General features: G+C 36.9%; 1 protein-coding gene across 1 annotated transcript in view; it reads left to right on the top strand.

The window, feature by feature from the left end:
• The first annotated feature begins 355 nt into the window (after positions 1–355).
• LOC112453030 overlaps positions 356–21647 on the top strand; it is an 83764-nt gene continuing 62472 nt past the window's right edge. Inside the window, exon 1 of the mRNA XM_025013575.1 lies at positions 356–393. The gene's annotated coding sequence lies outside the window, so the exon portion shown is untranslated. The remainder of the gene's footprint in view (positions 394–21647) is intronic.

The raw sequence follows: 21647 nt of genomic DNA, 5'->3' as shown, positions 1-21647 counted from the left end.
ACGGTGCACTTCCGGGCTTCGACTGTTAAGGAGCTTTGTTTTTTTTAACGTAACAAATCTTAGAGAACAAATTTCCTCGCACTTGTACATTTTGGCACAAAACGCAAGAACAGTCGTTAGGAATTTTTTCATACATTTATTTGAATTATTTGCATAAGAATTAAAGAAATTTATTATCTCGAACTCGATAAAAGTTTTTACCTAGAAAGATCTTTTCAATAATTTCAAGTAATTAATTTATTAAACGTGTATTAAAAGAAAAAATAAAAATTCAATGCGCGTAATAATTATTTTTCAAAATTTAATTATTTCAAGCATCGTTATAATTTCGCTGCATTTGCGTTTTACAGATTAACGTCGTGTTACAACTCCGCTGCTGCGCTACTGTGTCTGGTGAGTGCTGCATTATTTTAATTTAAATTTAAAGTAATGGATCTATGGAAGTATATTACAGATACACATGTCTACAACCTCGATCCATTGCCTTAAAATAAATGATAGATAGATTAGTGTATGAAATTGATTAGACAAACTCGTGAGCGCGAGTAAAAGGTGATATAGTAGGAAATATTTTCTAGATAAATTAAGTTCAGTAAAAAGTTACAAGCGATTCTCACGAAATAATCGAAGTTAAATGGTTTTAGACGAGGATAAAACATCTTACAATGACAAGTAAATACCATCAGGAAATGTGTGCTGGAATAGAATTTCTCGCGAACATGAATCCATCATTTCAACCATCCAAGTATCGTTTTACGCGAAGATTCTAATACGAAGTCTGTAATATATTTACTTTATACTTTCTCCAATTTCATCATACCTCCTCGCTCGATATACACGTTACATACATTCGTCCCAGTAATTACAACGAGTATGAGTTTTACAATTCATTTAATGATTTAAAGTCGCGTTAATATCAGGAAGACGCTCGTACTTTTTCCATTTCCGCGCCCATTAACGGAGTGTTGTATAAGAGATATACTGTACGTAAGCTGCGGTGAAATAAGTGACAAAACGATATCGTTACAAGCATCTCGAGACCCGTTTTTACACGTTAATCACGTGTGATAATTACTGCACATGTGTTGCAAACGCGTTCAGCACGAATAGCATTAACGGGACATTTGTAAAACCGCGAGACGTCATACTTATAGTCGAAATCTTAACAACGGTTAATGACGATTTATCGGAGGACAGGCACACACCGCCGACTCACGAATTAAAATCTCGCGTGCGTGAATGCGCACGGGTGGGCACTTTTTCACTTATCTCGCACATTTCATCCAACTGAGACATAAATCCGACGTTGAATCGTCGGATATTCGTACTGCCGCGTTCTTCTAAGTGGTTCACTCGAGAAATATGGCCGGTACTCCCTTTTTATATGCCCCCGTAGGCCGGCCACATCCTTCTTCGTTCGCCTCTGCATTTCCGTCGTGTCCTCTGCTCGAGCGCGATTTGCACGCGCGATTCCGCAGGTTGATCCCCGAAAACGTATCGTGGAACGATGTGTCGTGCAGCGTGCTTTATTGAAAGGAAAATTTACAATGCGAGGTGTTCGGTAATTGGACTATCGGCACGGCTAACACGGGTAGTTAGCACATAATATGGAGCAACGCCAAACGAGTCACGATAATATCATCTTGCGACGCGAAGCCAGAGATTTAATAAAGATACAACAGGGAGGCGGACAAGCGGACGAGATTAACCGGCGTAATGAATTTTCGGCGACGGTAAACGCGCGCATCCTCCTTCCGCTCCTCTGGTCTCCGTCTCCTCAATCTTGTTTCGAAAATTAACGGTCCGCGCGAAGGGTGGACGACGACGACGAACAAAAGAGAGAGAGAAAAAAAATGAAATGTAAAAAAAAGGTACAAAGAAAGCAGATCGCATCACGTTAACTTGCGTTCCTGCGTACGACGGTGACAAATCGCCGCATCTTCGCACTGTGAGACGCGCATCAGCAAAGAATAACGAGGAAGAAGAGCACCTTGTCGCGTTTTGATGTGGGATATGAATTCGCACTCTCTCGACGTGGAAGAAAAATAAAAAGCGGCGGAGATGACCCGCGCGCGGCGGTGGATTCGTTATATTGTGCATAAATCTCCCAGATTACTCGGGATTTATGGTTGTCTCGCATTCGGTCGCGCTTTGTTGTCGCTTCTTACGCGCTCTTTTTCATCTTCCTCTGACCCCTGAACCTCGCTTCTTTTCATTTGCGTCCGCGAACGTAATAAGTCTTCGTGTCATAGAAGCGTCTTTAAATGACTCGCGACGTCCATTAATTCGTAAAGTACATGCCAGGTGTTAATACCAGTATATTTGTCACGAGTTATGAGATCGAAAATTAAAAATACAAAAACGCAACGTGATCATTGAGCAGTCAGGCGAGCAAGATAGTGCAGTCTTTAAATGTATGGAAAAAATATGCCGTATATATTACTTTGGATTTTCACGGAACGCTTTGGATTTTCATACTTGATTCTTATCGAAATATTGATCGCTTTTAAGTAACTTTCTTGCAATTATTATTATTGTTTTCTTGTGAAAGTTATGCTTACCTTTTTAATTTCTTCAGCGATATCCGTCTTCGATTTGTCGCAGCCTGTTTCGCACATGCACTGAGCCACCGATCGGTCGATCGGGGACAATCGGTGCGACCGTGACTAACTAGGAGAGACCCGCAACGCGAACGGCGTTTTGCGAACCTGATATTTCTCGCGCGGAACCCCACAAATTAAGATACGCCGCGCGTCGCGTCGCGCCGCGGCACGCTCGACAGGCTTGCACCGTTATCTCTCTCGGAAAGCCTGCCCACTAAAGACACGTTCAGCCGCGGCAATGAGCATAAATCGTGGTTGCGACCGATATCGGTTCTTTCCTTTTCTTTTAATTCGCGCTTTCCCTGGCCTCGGGACGCGCGGAGTGCATTATCGCGTTTTGGCAAACGTGCCGAAAATTGTGACCTTAAAATCCGGCCAATAAGCGCACGACATTCGGGTGTTATCAGCGCGTCGAGATTTCACGCGTCTCATTAACTATATATATGTATGCGAAATGAATTTCAGTTGAAGACCAGAGGGGGATAAGTTCCTTAGAAATAAACGGCGCAGCGGTGTAACCATTCGCGCGGTTTATCAAGGTTACCTCAGAAGTGCATTCGCGAAAAGGAGAACTGCCAATTATCCATTAACCCTTCCGGGTGGCCAAGAGGCTGTTTTTGCCCAATATTCGCTCTCTCTACCGGCGAGAACACCTTCCAACCATCTGCATAGCCGGTTAAACGAATGAAAACTGTATATACGTTTAATTGCACACCGGGTGGCCCCGATCGTATGCCTCCGTCGAATATTGACGCGCTTCTGCCTTGTTTTTTAACTTATCAATGGATCGCTGCCCGTGGAATTTGATTTGATGTCAATATTCATAAACGCGCGGCCGCAATCGAAAGGGTCGGGGAGATGTCATTAAAAACACCCATAAAATTATCAGGGAGCACGTTATAATTACTTTAAAATCTTATTGCAGCGTCGAGGATCTCGTAAATGACGCCGCGATGACACGTATGGGCGGGATACCTGATTCACAAGCGTTCACAAGTGCCCTTCGACAGGTTTTTTTATGAGATGTAGTGTCCAATGTAGGCGGATCAATAAATCTTTTTTTTTTTTTTAAAGAAGATGCGAACAATCATCTGCATATAGTAGTTGTATTCATTTATTAGATGAATGAAATTATATAAAATTGATTTATTATTAGGTAAAAATATATCATGCAGGATACAGCATTAGATAAATTTAGAATAAATAAGCAGTTTTAGAAGATATAAAAATTATATATTAAAAGAAATTAGTTTTAAACTAATTTAAAAGGAAAACATGCAAATAAAAAAAGCAAAGGAGTAGTATGTAATGTTAAGAAACTTTTTTTTTTATCGGAATCATCTCATTACGTTTGTACGGTTGCAATTAGCGTAAGATCACGGTATGGTCGCATTTTATTCGTGCCGAACTGCCACTTTCGTGGACATCGCGAGAAATTTCGACGGATGACTTACGGGACATTGCTACTCCGAAATATTAAAAGTTTCATCTTTTACACGTGTCGGCACTTTACGTTTACGCTTTCCGGAAAGATCCGTCGGCATTTATTACGCGAAGCGGCGAGATTGTCAATAATTCAGATGGACTCATATAAGTGTGCCTTGTCATAAAGCGAGCGGTGCATTTTATAAGCGACCCTCTTTTTAATATTTCAAGCGAGCAAGATCTAAACCTTGTCACTCAGTAATCAGGACTGGAATTTTCCATTAAGAACCAAGTTTCGATAGGTTAAATTAATTTAGATTTGAAAGGATTTAGAACCTCCAAGAATAGGTACTCTGTTTCGTTCTATAAATCGGATAAATTGTTCGTAAAATCGTGTTCGTTAACAGTCCTCAGTTATTCGATTCGATTGCCACGGTCTTTAACGAGCCGCGATGAAAACTGGGTCCGACTGCGTGTTCATCCGTGAAAGACGACGCCACTGATCATGAAAATCGTAAATACGACAGTCGTACTTACTTCTTAGTTGCGCGGTCAACAAGGTGATGCGAGTCGTGCGAAAGTCGACCTCCTTACGAGTGTCCTCGAAACAATATATAGCTTTGCATACTCCACTTGGACTTTGAATTTTCCCGATCGATTGCTTCTGGAAACGATAGAACCTTAAAAATAATTCCTCAGAATGGAAAAATTAACATCATTGAGCGATTTTTAACGCCTCATTTGGCGTACTCGACTCGGACGCGATGCGCGTAACGCGCACCGGAATAAGGAAGCGCTTCCTCTTCCTCGCGCCAGCGCCGCGCCGCGTCGGGGAACGATCGTTGCTAGTCGCGATGAGAAAGAAAGAGAGAGAGACAACTGTGTGCTGTGTGTGCAATAGCAGTTAGAATGCCGTAGCACAAGAGAGGTGTGCGACGAGGGAGGGCCTCTTCATCTCCTCCGCGACGCGCGGCGCGAGAACCCGCGGAAGAGCGAAGAGAAGGAGCGGCGCGCGAGCGAGAGACGTCGGAAGAGCGACAAGGATGCGCTCGCCGCAAGGACGAAGACGGAGCGGCGAAGCGCCGCCGAGGCTCGTGTCGTAGGCTCGACTTGTGTGCTCGCAGCCACAAACTACCCGACCACCACGCAGCACGGATCCACCACGGAAACCTTACCGTAGAGTGGTCTCACCTCGTTACTCCACCCCGCCGCGTGACGCTATTCGAAGACACGGTCCCCTTCGTCCTTGCCGTCCCCTGCAATTCTGCGTGAACCTTTATCGGAACCGTTTGAAATTCGTGGCTTAAAAGAAAGCATCTTTGGAGCGAGCGGACGAGAGAGATCCCGGAAGAATGGAAAACCTCAACGACAGTATAATTTTTTAACTCTGTCTCTCATGCCACCGCTAATGGTACCGTTGGAACATGAAGAGGAAATCTCTAAGAGGGTTCGTCTGGAGATGCTGACATTGACATCGCTGTGGCATTGCGTGACGGGTAAAATAGCAAATAGAAGAAGTCGCGTACAGAGCGATTGGAGATTACCATTTCATTGCCTAATCGCCGATGTCACCTCTTTCTAGCGAGAGAAGAAATATATGAACGAAAGGAGAGGCTACGTACGATCGCCATATTAAATGTTTCCGACAAGAAATATAAGAGGCAATAACATTCGCGGAATAATTAATTTTTCACGGATGAGAACCGATTTTACAAATTTTATTACGATATAACATATTAAAATTATACATCTCGATCTAAATTTACATAAACAAAGGCAGAAGAAGAGAAGAAATAAAAGTGTACCTCCCGAAAGCAAGTGCATCTGCTATACGTCGCTACATCAGTCTGCCTTCAGTAGAATTCAGTTGCAAATTCATGGTCGGTTTCTTCGATTATGTCGGTCGAACCCCTTCATTTTATACGAAGAATGTGCAAGTCTTGTTATTGTAATATTTGAGAAGTGTAAGGTGCGATCGATTCTCCATTTTTTAATTTCTTTAAAACTTTGACGTGGACATTGAGACAAGTACTTGAAGATATCGTAAACTTCGCGATGTGAAATAGTTTCTCCAATGTTATATACGCGTACGTTAAGGTACCGTTAATTGACTTGTCGGATGTTTAACAATTAACCGTGACGGGGAACAGTGAATTAAATTCGAAAATTAACCGATGACTGCACAGTTGTTAAAATGCTGATTCCGAGAGAAATCGCATTATCGTTCCTGACAAACGTCATTCATGTGCTGCGGGGATCATTGATCATCTAGCTGCAGTGTCTAAAACCATCGATGAAACTTATTGCATGGCTTACCGTATCCAGCTGATATTTAACAGGTTAGCGAATAGCATTATCTCTTCTTTCGAAACAATTGATATTTTATTTTATTTTTCAATGATAAAACTATCTGCTTCTTCAGATATTTATCAGTTTACTTTTTATCGAAAAACAAAAAATAGGGAAAAATTTTTTATTACGATTATTCTATTATTGTAGGCCATCAATTTACGCAGCAATATTAAATATATTGTGATATTTGTGACAGTTAAAGAAGACAAATCGACGAGTTCTTTGTCTGCGCCCAATTTTTTTTATCATCATTTTAGGGCTGTTATTAAAATTACAAGACCCACCTGCATATGACAAGTTGTCAGCGATAATTGAGATTTACCATCGTGCAATCTACTCTTTCAAAAATTGACATGGGATCGATCGTGTCCAATTACGATACCGTTATCAATCATTTTTTAATATTGCGGACTCATTATTCCATATCAATTGGCGAAATTTCCTGTATCTTTTTGATCGAAACGATCGTCATTGATTCCGGTTCGTGTCCCGGTTCAAGGTTGAAATATGCGAAGAATAGTGTTTTACCGTCACATGCTCTTTTATATATATAAAGATTTCTATTAAAAATTAGTAAATAATACAATAATTCTTATCACCGTCAAAAATAATTAAATTACTATATATTAAAAGGACTATTTCGTTTATGCAAGCCATTTTCTTGGATGCAAATAAGCAGGAAGTTGATCTTTTCTAAAAGAATTACATTTTATAATAACATACGTGCATAAATATACTTTTGTACAATTTTATACTTTTATATAATTATAGAATTTTATAAAGATAAACAAAGATTTATTTTATAATATTTTAATTTAAATTTTATGAAGTGTTTAAATTTCATTCAGATATATAAAGATTGAAGACAAGAACGATTCGTGATAACTTTGTATAATATCATTATTTCCATACAATGCGACTCGAAAAGCACGTATAATAATATATAATTTTAATTAAAATTTTTTAAATATATTGTAAAAAATAACGAAGTGAATAATTACTTTCTTATCGAATTTAAACATAATTAATTTCTCCGGATGCTTTATGTTCAGATTTTATCTTTATAAGATAAATATCTTAGAGAATTGTGCAAGAATGCATTTTAACCATTAATTAGTAACATTTATAATCTCGGTACCTTGGCACAAGTTTCGAAATTTTAAAATTCTTCTATTTCAAACTTATTTCGCTGTAATAACGCAAGGCAACGTTAGCGGCTGTAACTGTAATGCTCATCTTCGACGAATTACATATGCATCAACTCTTTAAGTATATAATCTTACTCGTAACTTCGTATGATAGAACAGCTGCTACGTCATATCTTCATTTATGTCGTATTCGAAAGAAAATATAAACAATTTCTGTCTGCCAATTTGCAAAAAAATTGATCTACTTTGACTATGCTTATAAAATCATATTGATCTTACAATATTACATTTTATTATACATCTTTTTTTTAATTCGAGCACGAATAATTTTCTATGTTCTATTGCGATTATCGAACGAAGTAGATTCTTCGACAAACTCTATTATCTTATTATTCCGATAGTGACTTTAGCGAGGAAGATAGTTCAACGGTCTCCGAGTAATTACATCTCGAAATTATATCGGAACCGTTAAAAATTATAATGATTGTATCGGTACCGAACACCGGGTGTCCCATCAGTACCCCAATCTTCAGCTAATTAGCACCCGACATTTCTTCTTAAATCCGTAATATCGTAAAATAAATTCGTAATAATCATAGTAAGATCTACAAAAGATTTCCCAGTGATGACGCATTTTTCGTGAGTCCTGAAATTCCTCTGTCATTGTTCCCGGCGGCGAATGAGGGAACGATTTCCGATAGATATGCGATCACTGATCTCGCGGTGCTTAGAAACGGCCTTGCAAGGCCGCGTAGACTCGCTATACCTACACACCCACTTTATTCCTGTATAGAATAAGACAAACGAGACACCGATATATTGCGAGGCGCGATTACGGCTGAGGAGCAAGTCCGCTTCCTTCGTCGTCTGATAGAACAGGTGGCCGTCTCGACGCCACGCCCCGTTGCTCCAGTTCCCTTGATCTTGGCCTTAATGCTTCGATCTTATTGCTTCTCTCGTTCATTTTCTATTTATTCTTCCGACGGTGAGTATTAAACTTATCCGATGCATTATGGATATCGTCTCACGTGTAAAAAACATAATTAATTATCAAGATCGAAAGTTTATTCAACCAGTGTGTTGCCATTATCCGTGTGTTATAACTTAAAATTAGCACACACACACACACACACACACACACACACACATATTCATAGTTTGCAATTAACTAACACATATTTCTTGTATCTCACATTCTTTTTATTAAATTCTTAATCATTAATAGTCTATTAAATTAAACTATTTATAAATATTATGCCATTATTGATAATGCTATACCATAAATAATATTTCTTTTGAAATACATAAATACATGAAGTACATAAATTCAAATTGATCAAAGAATTTGTAATTCAAAAAACGTTGCAGTCGTGCACCCGAAGTTACCCCACCCCCCCTCGGGAAAGACGTGGTTCTACGTCAAAAAGAGGCATATAAAACTTTTATTTTATATTAAAACAAATCTGTTATGTACATGCGAATATTAAGCTTTATATTTATTTGAAAATGTGCGAAATTCCTGTAAATTAAACTCGTTTTATTTCAAGTACACGCGGGCATGCATGTATTTGCAATTGTATGAAATACAATGTAAGCTTCTGCATTTTGAACGGCTGCTATTTACACCCAGAAATGTTAACCGTCTTGGGAGGAGGCAGTAATTGTGACCGAAAACACAGTTAAAAACAGTTGGTCGCTCGGCTTCCTCATGAACTCGCAATCAAATTTGTGACCGCGAGATACCTCATTAAAATCGTCAGCTGCGACGGTTCCGTTGATCACAAACCTTTTTTCCTTCGTCTCTTCCAGCCGCTGCGACGTATCCCTTCGCGCGTGTTCCTGCGTGTTTCTTTAATTTTTATGCGACTGCGTCTCTGTATCACGTTCGAACGATTACCTTTCCGTAAATATATATCGGTCGCCATCAATCGACGCCGCTCCTCGCGCTCGTTCGAATCACGCTAATTCAGCGCGCGACACGCAAGTTACGTAATTAACGAGAGATTTAAGGGTTTCTCATTAAGAATACGTGTGTTTTCCGCGTCTTTCCTTTTCGAGGATAGATTCTTTTTATGTCACGCCGAAAACGATGGAACCAAGATCGCGTATAACGCGCGATTTTATTATTATGCATTAAAACGCGCAATAAGTAATATTTACTAGCGCGAATAATTTATCAGTGAGACTTCCGTATCGTCTTGCGATCCTGAACGCACGTCACTAGGAACGCAAGTACTTTTGAATAGATTTCACGGTCTCTCGTGGGAACCCAAGGGAAAATAAAATCGATGCAGGAAAGCATTTCAAACTCTCCCGTCTTCGACGACGCAATGGAGTGCGTCTTGCATTCCACGGTTTCGATTTTCTCACTCTGCGCTCGACTGCTCTTACGGCAATATTGACGAGTTATTATCGGTGAGATCGTCTCGCGTTATTCACTACGAAAAACTAGCATCGTAAACTAATGTTTTAACTGGAGCATATTATTTGAACTACTTAGGCCTTTTTGTGTACATTTGCAGTTGCATTTCTGCTAAAAACTTGACTGAAATCAATCTTGAAACACCGCACGGTTCAATAAATAGACTTTGAGAATCAATTTAATATTCGTTACGTTATATTATTCGTTACGTTATTACGTTTTAAATTATTAAAATTAAGAATTTTAGAATATTCTTTTTTATTACGATTTTTCTACTCCCTGGAAATTAATAATAGATGATAGTTTTCTTGTATTACATGTTGATTTAATGCATATTTGAAATTAATTTTTGCCAAGGAAAAATTTTTGATAAGGAAAATATGATTTGTCAGTCAAAATAAATTTTGTTTATTTAAGAAATAAAATTTATATTTATTTTGATTAAAAAAATGCGTGTGGGTAATTTACTTCCCACACAGCAAGCATATCAAAAAGACGTTCAGAAAATATTCCGAAGATATTCTATCGCCTAAATATATCTTCGGGATATCTTCTGGACGTCTTTTTGATATGTATGCTGTGTGGGTTATTGTTTATATTATTATTTCCTTTCTCGATTTTATTCCGATGATATTCCGAGAACACCTTTTTTTCTTATTAAAATGATAATATAATCGAGATATTATTTGCGACAATTTAATTTGATTTTTTCCGTTGATTAAAATCATAAAGTTCCACTTTTTTTTAACCCTTAGTCTGTAAACGCTTTTGGCACCTTTAAGTCTGTAAACCTGGGTCGTTTTCGTCCTGACGTTGGTGCGCCAGCTTTGGTGTTCGTTTTTGCTGTTAAAAATTAAGCAATTCGTACTATCGTACTTCGCAGCTCGAACAGGCAAGAAGTAGAGAAAGTCGCTTATTATGCGTCGTTACATTATCTCTCGATGCTAATCGGAAATTATTAGTTACTGTTACAATTAATGACAAATTATCGCAGTGAAGATTTTGTTCGCGTAATTTATTTCGCGTAAGGATCAGATTGCCACAAGGATTGTAAAATATCATTTCGTTTTATGGCGGACTAATAACTACTTCTTTACCGCAGGTGCTCGGATTCCAAGTATCTCGCGTCGCGTTTTATGTCGCCAATTTAAAAGTGATTTATCCAATGCTACTTCCGAATTAAGAACGCAAGATGACACGGATGACACGTGAATTGCCTGCCGGCTTGAATGATTTGCGTAACGGAAAGTCGTACGACATGTTAATAATGTTTTATGTGTTTCGCGGTATTTCAAATTTCAACGTCGCGTACTTACGGGAGGACCACGCAAAATGTCGCGCGATCGTAATTAATCGTTTTCGCGAGTGAAATATTATGTAAAGTGCAACAAGGAAATATCTGAGAGGAAGAGGGAGGAAGCCTGGGAGGCGTCGGGCAACGGCGGAGCAACCATGAGGTAAGTATTTTATATTTTATATATTACTCTGTACTTGTGCAAAATTAAGCAAAATTAATTTACTCCTTGTTTCTCTCATTTATTCCGATGATTCAAATAAGAGTTACAGATAAAAATGTACTGTTAAAATTTTATATTGAAAAGGGAGAATTTTTTTAGTACTTTATAATTATTTTATTAAATGTTTATTTAAAGAAAAATATAAAATTTGATGCAATAGTTTTGATTTTAATTAATTACTTTATAATAATCGTATATATATTTGTATTTTACAGTTCAACGTAGTTTACGACGTAGACGTAGACTATAACTCCGCTGTTGCGCATTGTGTCGGTGAGTGATAAATTACTTTCTATTTTAAATTGACATAATGGATCTATATGTATGTTCAAATTGCATTATATCTGTATCCAAAATGCACGTTGGAACTTAAAAATATATAGTTTTACAAACAAATGTGAGTTTTCATAGATCCTTAAAAATGGATAGCTTAGAGCAGATTAGAATGAATAAATAAATTAATACTGGAGAATGTATAATCATTCGATTTATATGCACTCGTACGCACACGAAAAGATCATAAAATAGCTTTTATTGTTCAATACAAGATTTTTAGAAGACACAAAAAACATCATTTTTCAAATGAACATCATGATGATATATTTATTATATTAATAATTACTCAGGCAATTTGTTGTAGCACGATATTATATTGTGAGATCTGGGTTCTAGAAACATCGAAAGCGCTTTCGCGTGATCAAAATACGGGCGACATGCCTCGACCGCGTGACTCGCAACGTATTGTGTGCGTAGCGGGCCTGTCGAAGTACGATCGTACAGTCAGTCGTCTACCGGCCGCCGAGCGATAAGACGGATTTATGTAATACTCGCAATGTATTCGAATAAAGTCTTAGAATAAAGTATCTTACAATATGACATGTTATAAATGATTAAATTTTCGAATTTATTACTTAAATAAATAGAGGTAAATGAGAAAAAGAGGATAAAATAAAGTAAAATTATAATAAATATAAATTAAGTATTATTATTTTTAGTCAGTTATGTATTTATTCTTATGCGCATCTAACTAACGATAATATGACAATAATTAAGCTTTGATGATAATTAGCATTTTTTTCTTCTTCTTTTCGATTTCTAATTAACTGCAGTTAAATGGATAAAAACTAGACAAATATATTTTTGCTTAAAAAATTTTGTATTAAACAATTAAAAACTCTTTTATGATCTTTGCGTGTGCGTACGAGTGCACATAAATCGAATGATTATACATTCTCCAGTATTAATTTATTTATTGATTCTAATCTGTTTATGTAATATAATTGTTTATAACTAGAAATGGGAAATATGCTGGTAAATGTTGAAGATATTGATAACATTATAACTGTATGAAGGGTGGCAGTGTGGTCTTGTGGTAAAGCGCCAGACTCGTAACTCTGAGGAACCGGGTTCGAGTCCACCTGATCACAGGAATTTTTATATTCCAAACTGCACCCCTCGCACGAGTGGGGCTCGTGCGGAGAAACTGGGCTATCGTTCGGAGGAGACATTAAATTTAGAAATTGGTCGTCAAGCTTGGGGAGCTTGGGAGTATTACATTGCATCTTCTTAATGAGTCTTGTTGACATGTCCGTCTATACGTCGTATGTATATACATGCCGATGCGGATATATCTTCTTCCACTGATTAACCAATTCATTAACAGATTTTTTTTGTAAACTTCCATCATATTATTTACATATTAATTTTTATTTTTGTTATTTGTAAAATAAAAGAGTTCAAATTTTTTAATTCAACTTTTGACATTTTTAGGAAATGAGAATCTTTCTGAAATGAATTTTTTGATTGCTAAATAATAGTATTTTAATCAATAATTAATTAACTTCTCTAGTTGTATTCTGCATTTGCCGCTTACGAAACTTTGATGGCCTTTACGGAAGTTTAGTAAGCCTGTAATTAGAGAGTCGTACTGTCGTAATTTTAACATAAAATTGAGGAATTACTTTTTTTACGCGGTCAAAACCAGCTCCGATAGCTTTACAGGTAGTCGTATATTTGCGCGTGAAAACACATGTTAATCAAGATACGTTACTTTTGCACTCGTGCGAATTTCTATTACTGCCGATTTCCATACGAAAGCTGTAAGTGCCTATACTGTGGAAAAAGAAATTGGCACTGTAATGATTCGTACCATCGTTGTATGCTTATTTTACACGAATTTTCCCGCGTACACTATATGACTACAATGAGAAAGCAAAAGCTCGAACGTTCGAACGTAGATTTATCGCTCGTCAGTACGTGACAATACACGCGGATGTGGATGCTGTCTTTGTCGCACCATTTAATAGAAACGAGTATAGAAACGGGAGTGTGGCGGTTACAGTGACACGCGGAAGAAGAAGTGACGTAAATTTCTTAAATCAAAAATTTTCCTAGTTTTACTTTCTAATTTATTAGACATTAGGTGATAATATTTTTGAATATTTCTACACATTACATTAAATCTCGTATTTTATTCCCTCGCTCCAGAAAAATAGAAATTACAAATAAAAAATTTTTTAGAAGGGTCTTTGTTCTAAAAATATTAAAAATGGGTTAAGTTAACTCTAACTTTTATTTTACGAATAATCTGAGCAAAAATTAATATGTAAATGATAATATAAAATATGTAAAGTAATCATTTCTCTCATACTATCTAGTATAACTATAATTCCTCGGCTATTATAAATACGCTGATATTTTTTCTCGTGTAAACGGTTTGCCTGATTTTCCCCGTTTTTATGCGTCAAAGTGACAAGTGTGCTCCGCTAAATGAGAGATTATCATCCGGTTCTATCCGCAATGATACCTGCCGTCGCGAAAGCATTGTCGCTTACTGTTACGTGTTTTGCACTGTAATATATATTCGGCGAGATATTATCGCGCGTGGCAATATCGATGTCTTCTTTAAGACGTGTCAGATGGTTCGCATGAAGTATTACTACCGCACTTGACCGCGAGAGTTATGGCTCGGAAAAAAAGTCGAGAGAAAGGCTCGACATAATATTCAACGGTTATTTATTGGGTATCAACTTCTGGTAGTCAATTCCGATAGCATTAAATGCTTACTGCCTCCCTCCCGCAGAGATGACTGATTTGCACAGTCATTTAGGTTTAGCGAATCCATACGAGTGGATATACGTTGTAAACATTTACATGTATTATTTAGTCGTCATACACACGTTATAATAATGTAATAATGTAATAAACGTCTGAGGAAAGAAGCAAAATACAATTTAATTTAAGAATAATACGTGTTTGGTGAAGCAGAATATTGAGAACTAAATCTCATTTTTCATTTATATCTCTGAATAAAAAAAAAAAGAACTTTGTCATTCTGTGCATGTTAATGGATATTTGACACCTATCAAGAATGAGAACTCTTAAATAAATCGGTGCCGAGCAATCCATTTTAATTGAAAATGTTTTTTTGGCTTCGAAGATGTACAAAATATAAAGAACATAGCATATCGAAGAGTTGTTAACCGGAAAAATCTACGCTAGATTCACGTTAGTTAACTGTAGAATAACGAAAACGCTTTTACTTAGAGAATGTTACAATATTCTTTACCTCGTTTATTTAACAACTTAATTGCGCGACATAATTTACGGAGATTTAATAGCATCTTGCCACTCTGGGAGTTTAATGAATTGTTATTAATAGGTGGGAAGTTAAAAGCGAGGGCCATAACTTTATATAGGTTTTATTGTATTTTTAGTAGAATTATATGTATATAATAAATTATCGGTTCAAATGTGATTATACAAGATCCGATAATAATCAAAGTAGGTCAAAGTCAGCCGAGGTAATTGTGAGGAATAGAGAATTATATTAGCAGAATACTTTACGTGCAGACGTTAAGATTAATAATAATTATATTTTCATTCTATTTTGTAATTATTATAAAATTATTTCATATCAGTTAAGATATCTATAATTTTTAAATCATTTTATAATAAAACTATATTTTTTATAGGAGAATATTATGGGTTACATTTTTATCCGTCACTGTCGCAATTAATTTGGTTGATTTTACACTTATCAATTCAACCGAATAGGAAATATAATCATACGATATATATTATTAATACTCTGTACCTATTACTTTCTTTAGCCGAGAATCTACTCGATCTCACTATTGTATTTTAATACTTCTATAAATAGCAGTTTATTATCCATGAAATTTCTCACGATTTCTTTCTTCATGGTTTGAAAAATTAGAACGGAAAGCTTCTTTTAGCCTTGACACATTCGGTTTGGCTCGTGTTAGTACATACAATGCTATTAAAATACATCGTATCGCGCGAGAAGGAAATTGACAATTAAGTATGTTTTTAAAATAATTATATAAATTACTCTTTTATCATCCGTAATTTTCTTCTTGAACGTTTTAAAAGTATTCGAGTATTTCTCTTAATATTACGATTATATGTATATACGTAGTTAAATATGAAATATAGTTGCGCGGGACGACGATTATAAAAAAATCTTTATCCGCCCTTGTGTAATTACGCGTTGATTATTAACCGCGCGGTATCAAAAAAATCTACCGCACCGAATTAAAGATCATATCACGCACCTTCGAAAACTCGATGATTGATTTCGTTTACTTGCGCGATATCGGGATCCGGATGTGCATACGTGCCGACCGTGGTGATCGGCCAGGCAATTATGAAATTGTGATTAACGGTGAGTAATTACAAAGTCCGCTACTATGGTGATGGATTAATTACCAGGACCATTACACGCGCGACGTTTTCTCTCTCTCTCTCTTTCTCTTTTCTTGGGTATACACTTATTTCTCCGCGCGCGCGCTTGCTCGCGAGAATGAAAGTGCGCGTCGTCATGACATGCTATTAACCCCGACCCATTACAAATTTTAATTTTGCTTTTATTATACGCAGTACGGAATTTCATTGACGGCGCGAGCATTATTTTACCCGTGAAACGGCTAACGAGACGCTTTAATCACAGGATGGGGCTTGTTCGCATGTCGAAGACTCGACGGTAAAATTTTATAACACATGGGAAAGAATTTTACGCCAATTGAATAATTTAATAATAATATATTTGATATAAAACTAATAGACATCTGATAAAGTCTAATAGTCTAATAGTCATTTATAGGGGAAATTTTAGGAGACAAGTAATATGAGTTTGGGATTGAAACAAATTGCGATTTTAAATAGTCATTGTTACAAAAAGTTATACGAACATTATTCTAACTCGGGACAATGACGTTATAATGATCTTAACAAATCGTAATAATTTTATAAAGAACTAAATATTCAACGAAAATTGAATATTAATGTCGATAAACTATAAATATTACAGCTGTGCGAACATCATTTATCACGAATTAATTTACACAAAGGTTTACATGTGAGGGGAATCACGCATTCTATAAATTCTCCGCGGTTGCTACTTTCGCGTTAATTTTTTCTCATGCCACCACATCGTTAGCTACCGGAGTACCGGCGTGGATTGATTAACTAGCGGCGATTAATTAATCACGGCGGCCGACTTCGTTCTGTTCTGCGAGTTTACATGAGCGCGTGTGTGCGTGTGTGCGTGTGTTCGTCGGTAGCGGAGGAAGAGCTTTGATAAATCAACGAGATTTCACGTGTCGGGGCTATTAAAACGTAGCTACTCATGAAACGCGTTGCACGTTGCTCGCTTAACGTGCTCGCCATATGGGGTGTTAAGTCGTTGTTAAGGGCATGTGGAAAAATTTCAATCAACATCGACGCTGCTCGTCAACGTTCAGGCCCGTTGAGAATAAGGGGAAAATAAGTTTTCAATTGACGCCGCGTAAGATCAAAGAACTGTTAGCTGCTCGTAATTGCGGCTCTTGGTCCGGCTGCAACATGTGCGGTGCAATGTGCACAATGTACTTCATAGCTTTACCGAAAGACGAAAAACGAAAAAACCGGTCATGTGATTAACGATCGGGAATGATGAGTCTAATATGCGAATAGTGCAATCATACGCGGTATTCGTAAACATGTCGACGAATTATGACGGCATAAACATCAAATGAATCCAATGTACGAGCAAAATGATCAGTAGGACACATTTGTCTGTTTAATCTATTTAGTATTTAATTATCGAACTAACAAATATTTATATTACATGAATAATACATTTTTGAAACAAATGGGTACATATAAATGCGTAACGATAGCACACATATCAGTCAGTATTTTTAATTATTACGAGAAAAAGAGAGAAAAGTATTGTCACGGAAGATAAAAAGAAAAACCTTGTATACAAGACGATTAAAAGGATAAATTAAATGACATTATTAAAGCATTTAATTTATGTATTATTTTATTTTTATTAAACTTATATACAATAATCTCTTAATCATAAACTACTTCCTAACAATTAGACTGCAGTAAGATAGATGATATAGACATCAATGGCAGAAAAATAGCACAATTATATACAATTGCCGTGTGGTGACTCTAATAACTTCGTTAATTATCACCTGCTCGATTCACTGACACGTTTTTCCTTGCTGCAACTATTTCTCCACCTGCGTGTAGATCCTTTATTCTGAAGTTATGCTCTCTCGACTGATTCGCTATCGTTCTCAGCGGAATCCCTTTCATTTTCTAGTTGGTGTACACCGCACCTTCGTGTATCCGACGTGGTATAATAAAGCAAGCATTTACATCGAGACTAGACTAGTTGAAACGGAAAGTGTGCGCCTGTTAGCAGGTTTATTCGCAACGTATAGAAGGAGATGCGCAGAGTGAACGATATTTTACGATCCTGTTATCTTGATCTACGCTATAGGCGGCGGAAATGAATCTTATTGCCATAGATACTTATCGGATATAGTGTATCCTTTATACGTGCTCCAAAAGCAGCGTATCTCAAATAGCTAGTATTTTATGTTTATTCATTTATCTTGACAAAGATTATTTACTGACAAATTCAAAATAAATTTTCGCTTATGTTTTATTATTAGATTTTTATTATGCATTTATTTAAAACGCATAGACGTAAGAAAATTGACTTTAATTGAAATGATCTTTATTTATTCATTTCATTTTCATGTTTACGAAACTTACATTGTTTTAAGTGAATACTTTGTATTCGTTTCGATAAGGGAAGAGCCCGTTAAAAAACTAAGGAATCGGGCGCATTAATGCGAACGTCACGGCGCGATGATCAATACGAACATGTACGCTTTTTTATATTGTGGTATACACATATACCTATGCCACAATAAGCGCATAATTGCGGCATGGCAACGTACTCACGCTGTTATTTATTATGCAATACTTGGAACACCCTCATTATCTCCAACGGTTACCAGCAGTCTTCGTAATTAGTCCCGACAAATAATAAATTTAACTTTACTCGAGTACTCAAATTCTACAGAAAAAAATTTGAGTCTTTTCTGAATTTCAAATATATGTATCGAAAATCGGATACAGATAGTAAAAAATAATGACTGTTTAGTCTAGACATTAAAACGTGAACTTACCTTTTTCCGAAATTCTTAAAAATTTTACATACTTATAATATATTTTTACACATACATACGAAACTTCATCGTTTCTTCTAAAGTTCCGAAGCTTTCATCGAAGTAGCTGAATCGATAATTACGATCGAAGGTGAATGAGAAAAGCGGGAAGGGACGAGCGATCGCGAGATGAAGTTATTTCGGACGGAGATACGCATCGACAAAACGAAGGTTATTAAATTCAGAACGAGGAGATGTAGTTACACCAAAACAAAAAGCGAAATTGTCTCTCTCTCTTTTTCTCTCTCTTTTTCCCTGTGAAAGGAGCCGCGATCGCGTTTTTAATAAGAACACGGAGCGTGAATAATGCGGATACAACCGCGTTAGAATTAATATATGGCAAAGGAAGCGTCATGGCCACGTGGGCAGGACATAAATATTAATTAATGGACCATTATTACGCAGGCGTAGTGAGTTTCACTATGGTTCGATGAGCCTACACCGCACCGCTACTGCTTGGCGCGGCTCGATCGATGTAATAAGCGCTGATATCAGCAAAAAAGAAATTCAATTGCGCCCATGTCGTTGACATTGTCTCATTTACACCATGCATAATTATATTTTGAAAGATATCCTTTTGTTATGATTGCAAAAGCACGTGCGAAAATACAAGCTAAATTATTAGGCATTTATTAGACTGATTAATTATTTAATGTTAGATATATTTTTTATGCGTAAATGCTGCATGATTGATTATACCTCAACTATATAGTATTATTGCAAATAATTTTTAACAAAATTTGCGTAGAGAAGGATTAGGTGAAAATATTAGCCGATGTTCGCTATATCCTCAAGCGTCTTCCTATTGTTGAAACCTATTGTTTAACTAGTAGTCAGTATTTCTTGCCGGATGCTAAACAACGATATCCACCCGGTACCCGTTACGTCTATTCCGCCATGTAACTTCATCGGTTAATGATTGTTTCCTTGATTGAATGAAGACGCAAGACATCTCTATGGCATTAGTTCCGCGATACCACTAACGCTTTCTATGTGCATTTCTCAGGCCGTATTACCGATGTCAAATAAATTAGCGTACATTACTGGGAGTAATTGAGAGGTGCACGCCTATAGATCGTATATACTCGTGAACCGACTAGTTTGTCACGTGTCACGTACCACGCCAGGGATGCACAATTTTCTTCATGTAATCAATCGCTAAATTGCACTTTATTAGCCGGCGGTGAGTTGAAGAGTGATTTATTAAATCACCTCGATAGGCAAACGGAACTATAATCAATTTGTAGTATCTGACATTATAGAATGTTCCAAGCAGTCACGTTACTTATAATCTCTATTTGAATTTAAGTGGGAAATGAGGTTTCATTTTTTTCAATGAGTTTCTCGTAACATAACTTTTCGGGATTCTTTAATTTAGAATATTTTGCGTTAATCAGAAATTGAAAAAAAGAAGATCACGGAGAATTCTTTTTAATCGAAATGCGCGAGTTGTGCATCACTGTGCCAGAGACGCTCGTCTTCTCGGAATACGCATCCTCCGCGTAAAGACGACAATGAAACGAACGTGCTGCAAGCGCAACGCCCCTGAAACGATATACAGGTGACTGTTTGAAGAGGAGTGCATACTCTTCACGTGTGCATAAGTCACCGAATGAATCCGGTCTTTACCGATTCAGTTTACCGTTGCTTCAAATACGCAACATTGTAGATATTTGTACATCAGAAATAAATAAATGTAAAATTTATTGTAAATATCTTTAAAAAGTATGATGGAATTATCGAATCTTTTGTTTCTAAATGAATGAAAATGAACACGTATATGCAATTATGTAATAAACTTAAAACGTCGTTATTGCTTTCATTTGCAAAGTTCTATGAAGAAGTAATATGTGCTTTGTTTGTATAAAATTCTTTTTATCTTACTCTATTACTGTAAAGTGTCGTCATATTAAGTTCATCAACACGAGTTTTATGACGTTAAATGCGAAATAAAATTCTGCTAGATCGCAACGGAAGAAAATAAGACGGTTCGTGAAGCGTAAACGGCGAATTCCTTCCCTCTGAACGCGCCGCCGGCATAATTTCCGTACCGTTGTAGGCAGTATCCGACTGAAAAGTGCAGACTTCCGCCGCGTCCATAAGTTAGATTTAACCATTTCTTGCCTTGGCGGAATGTCACGCATGCTGCCGGTCATTCGGAACATCGTGATGCACCGCCGCGCCGCAGCTTCGGGCACCTGTTACCGAGAATTCTAATAAATTCGAAAAAAAACCCCACTCGAATGCGCAGACATCGTCGCGCTTGGGAAAAGAAGACCATCTCTTAATTATCTTTTTTTATATATTTATATCCGTCTTAAGGTTTAGATTAGCAACGATGCACGTACATTTGTCAGTTATTAACATCCCTAGAACTACCGAATTCGGATTAAAGTCGGATTAAAAAAAAATAGAAATTACAATAGCAAGTGTAACAGCGAACATGTTTGATCGAGCGTGTTTATTTATCCATTAGTATCGGCTATTAATATCGAAACGAGATTAACGTCAAAATAAAAAAATATTAACTTATTTCCCCTATTCTTTGTTCTTTAATCGGATTATACAATTTTGCTGCTGTAAATCGTTATCTTTCAGCGAATTTTTTTATTATCGCACAAGCGCGCTTCGGGCGCATAGATATA

Source organism: Temnothorax curvispinosus, unplaced genomic scaffold, assembly GCF_003070985.1.
Source record: "Temnothorax curvispinosus isolate PA1 unplaced genomic scaffold, ASM307098v1 QBEX01003939.1, whole genome shotgun sequence".
NCBI lineage: Eukaryota > Metazoa > Arthropoda > Insecta > Hymenoptera > Formicidae > Temnothorax > Temnothorax curvispinosus.
The sequence above is the reverse complement of the archived record's forward strand: the minus strand, read 5'-3'. Positions and strand labels throughout refer to the sequence as shown.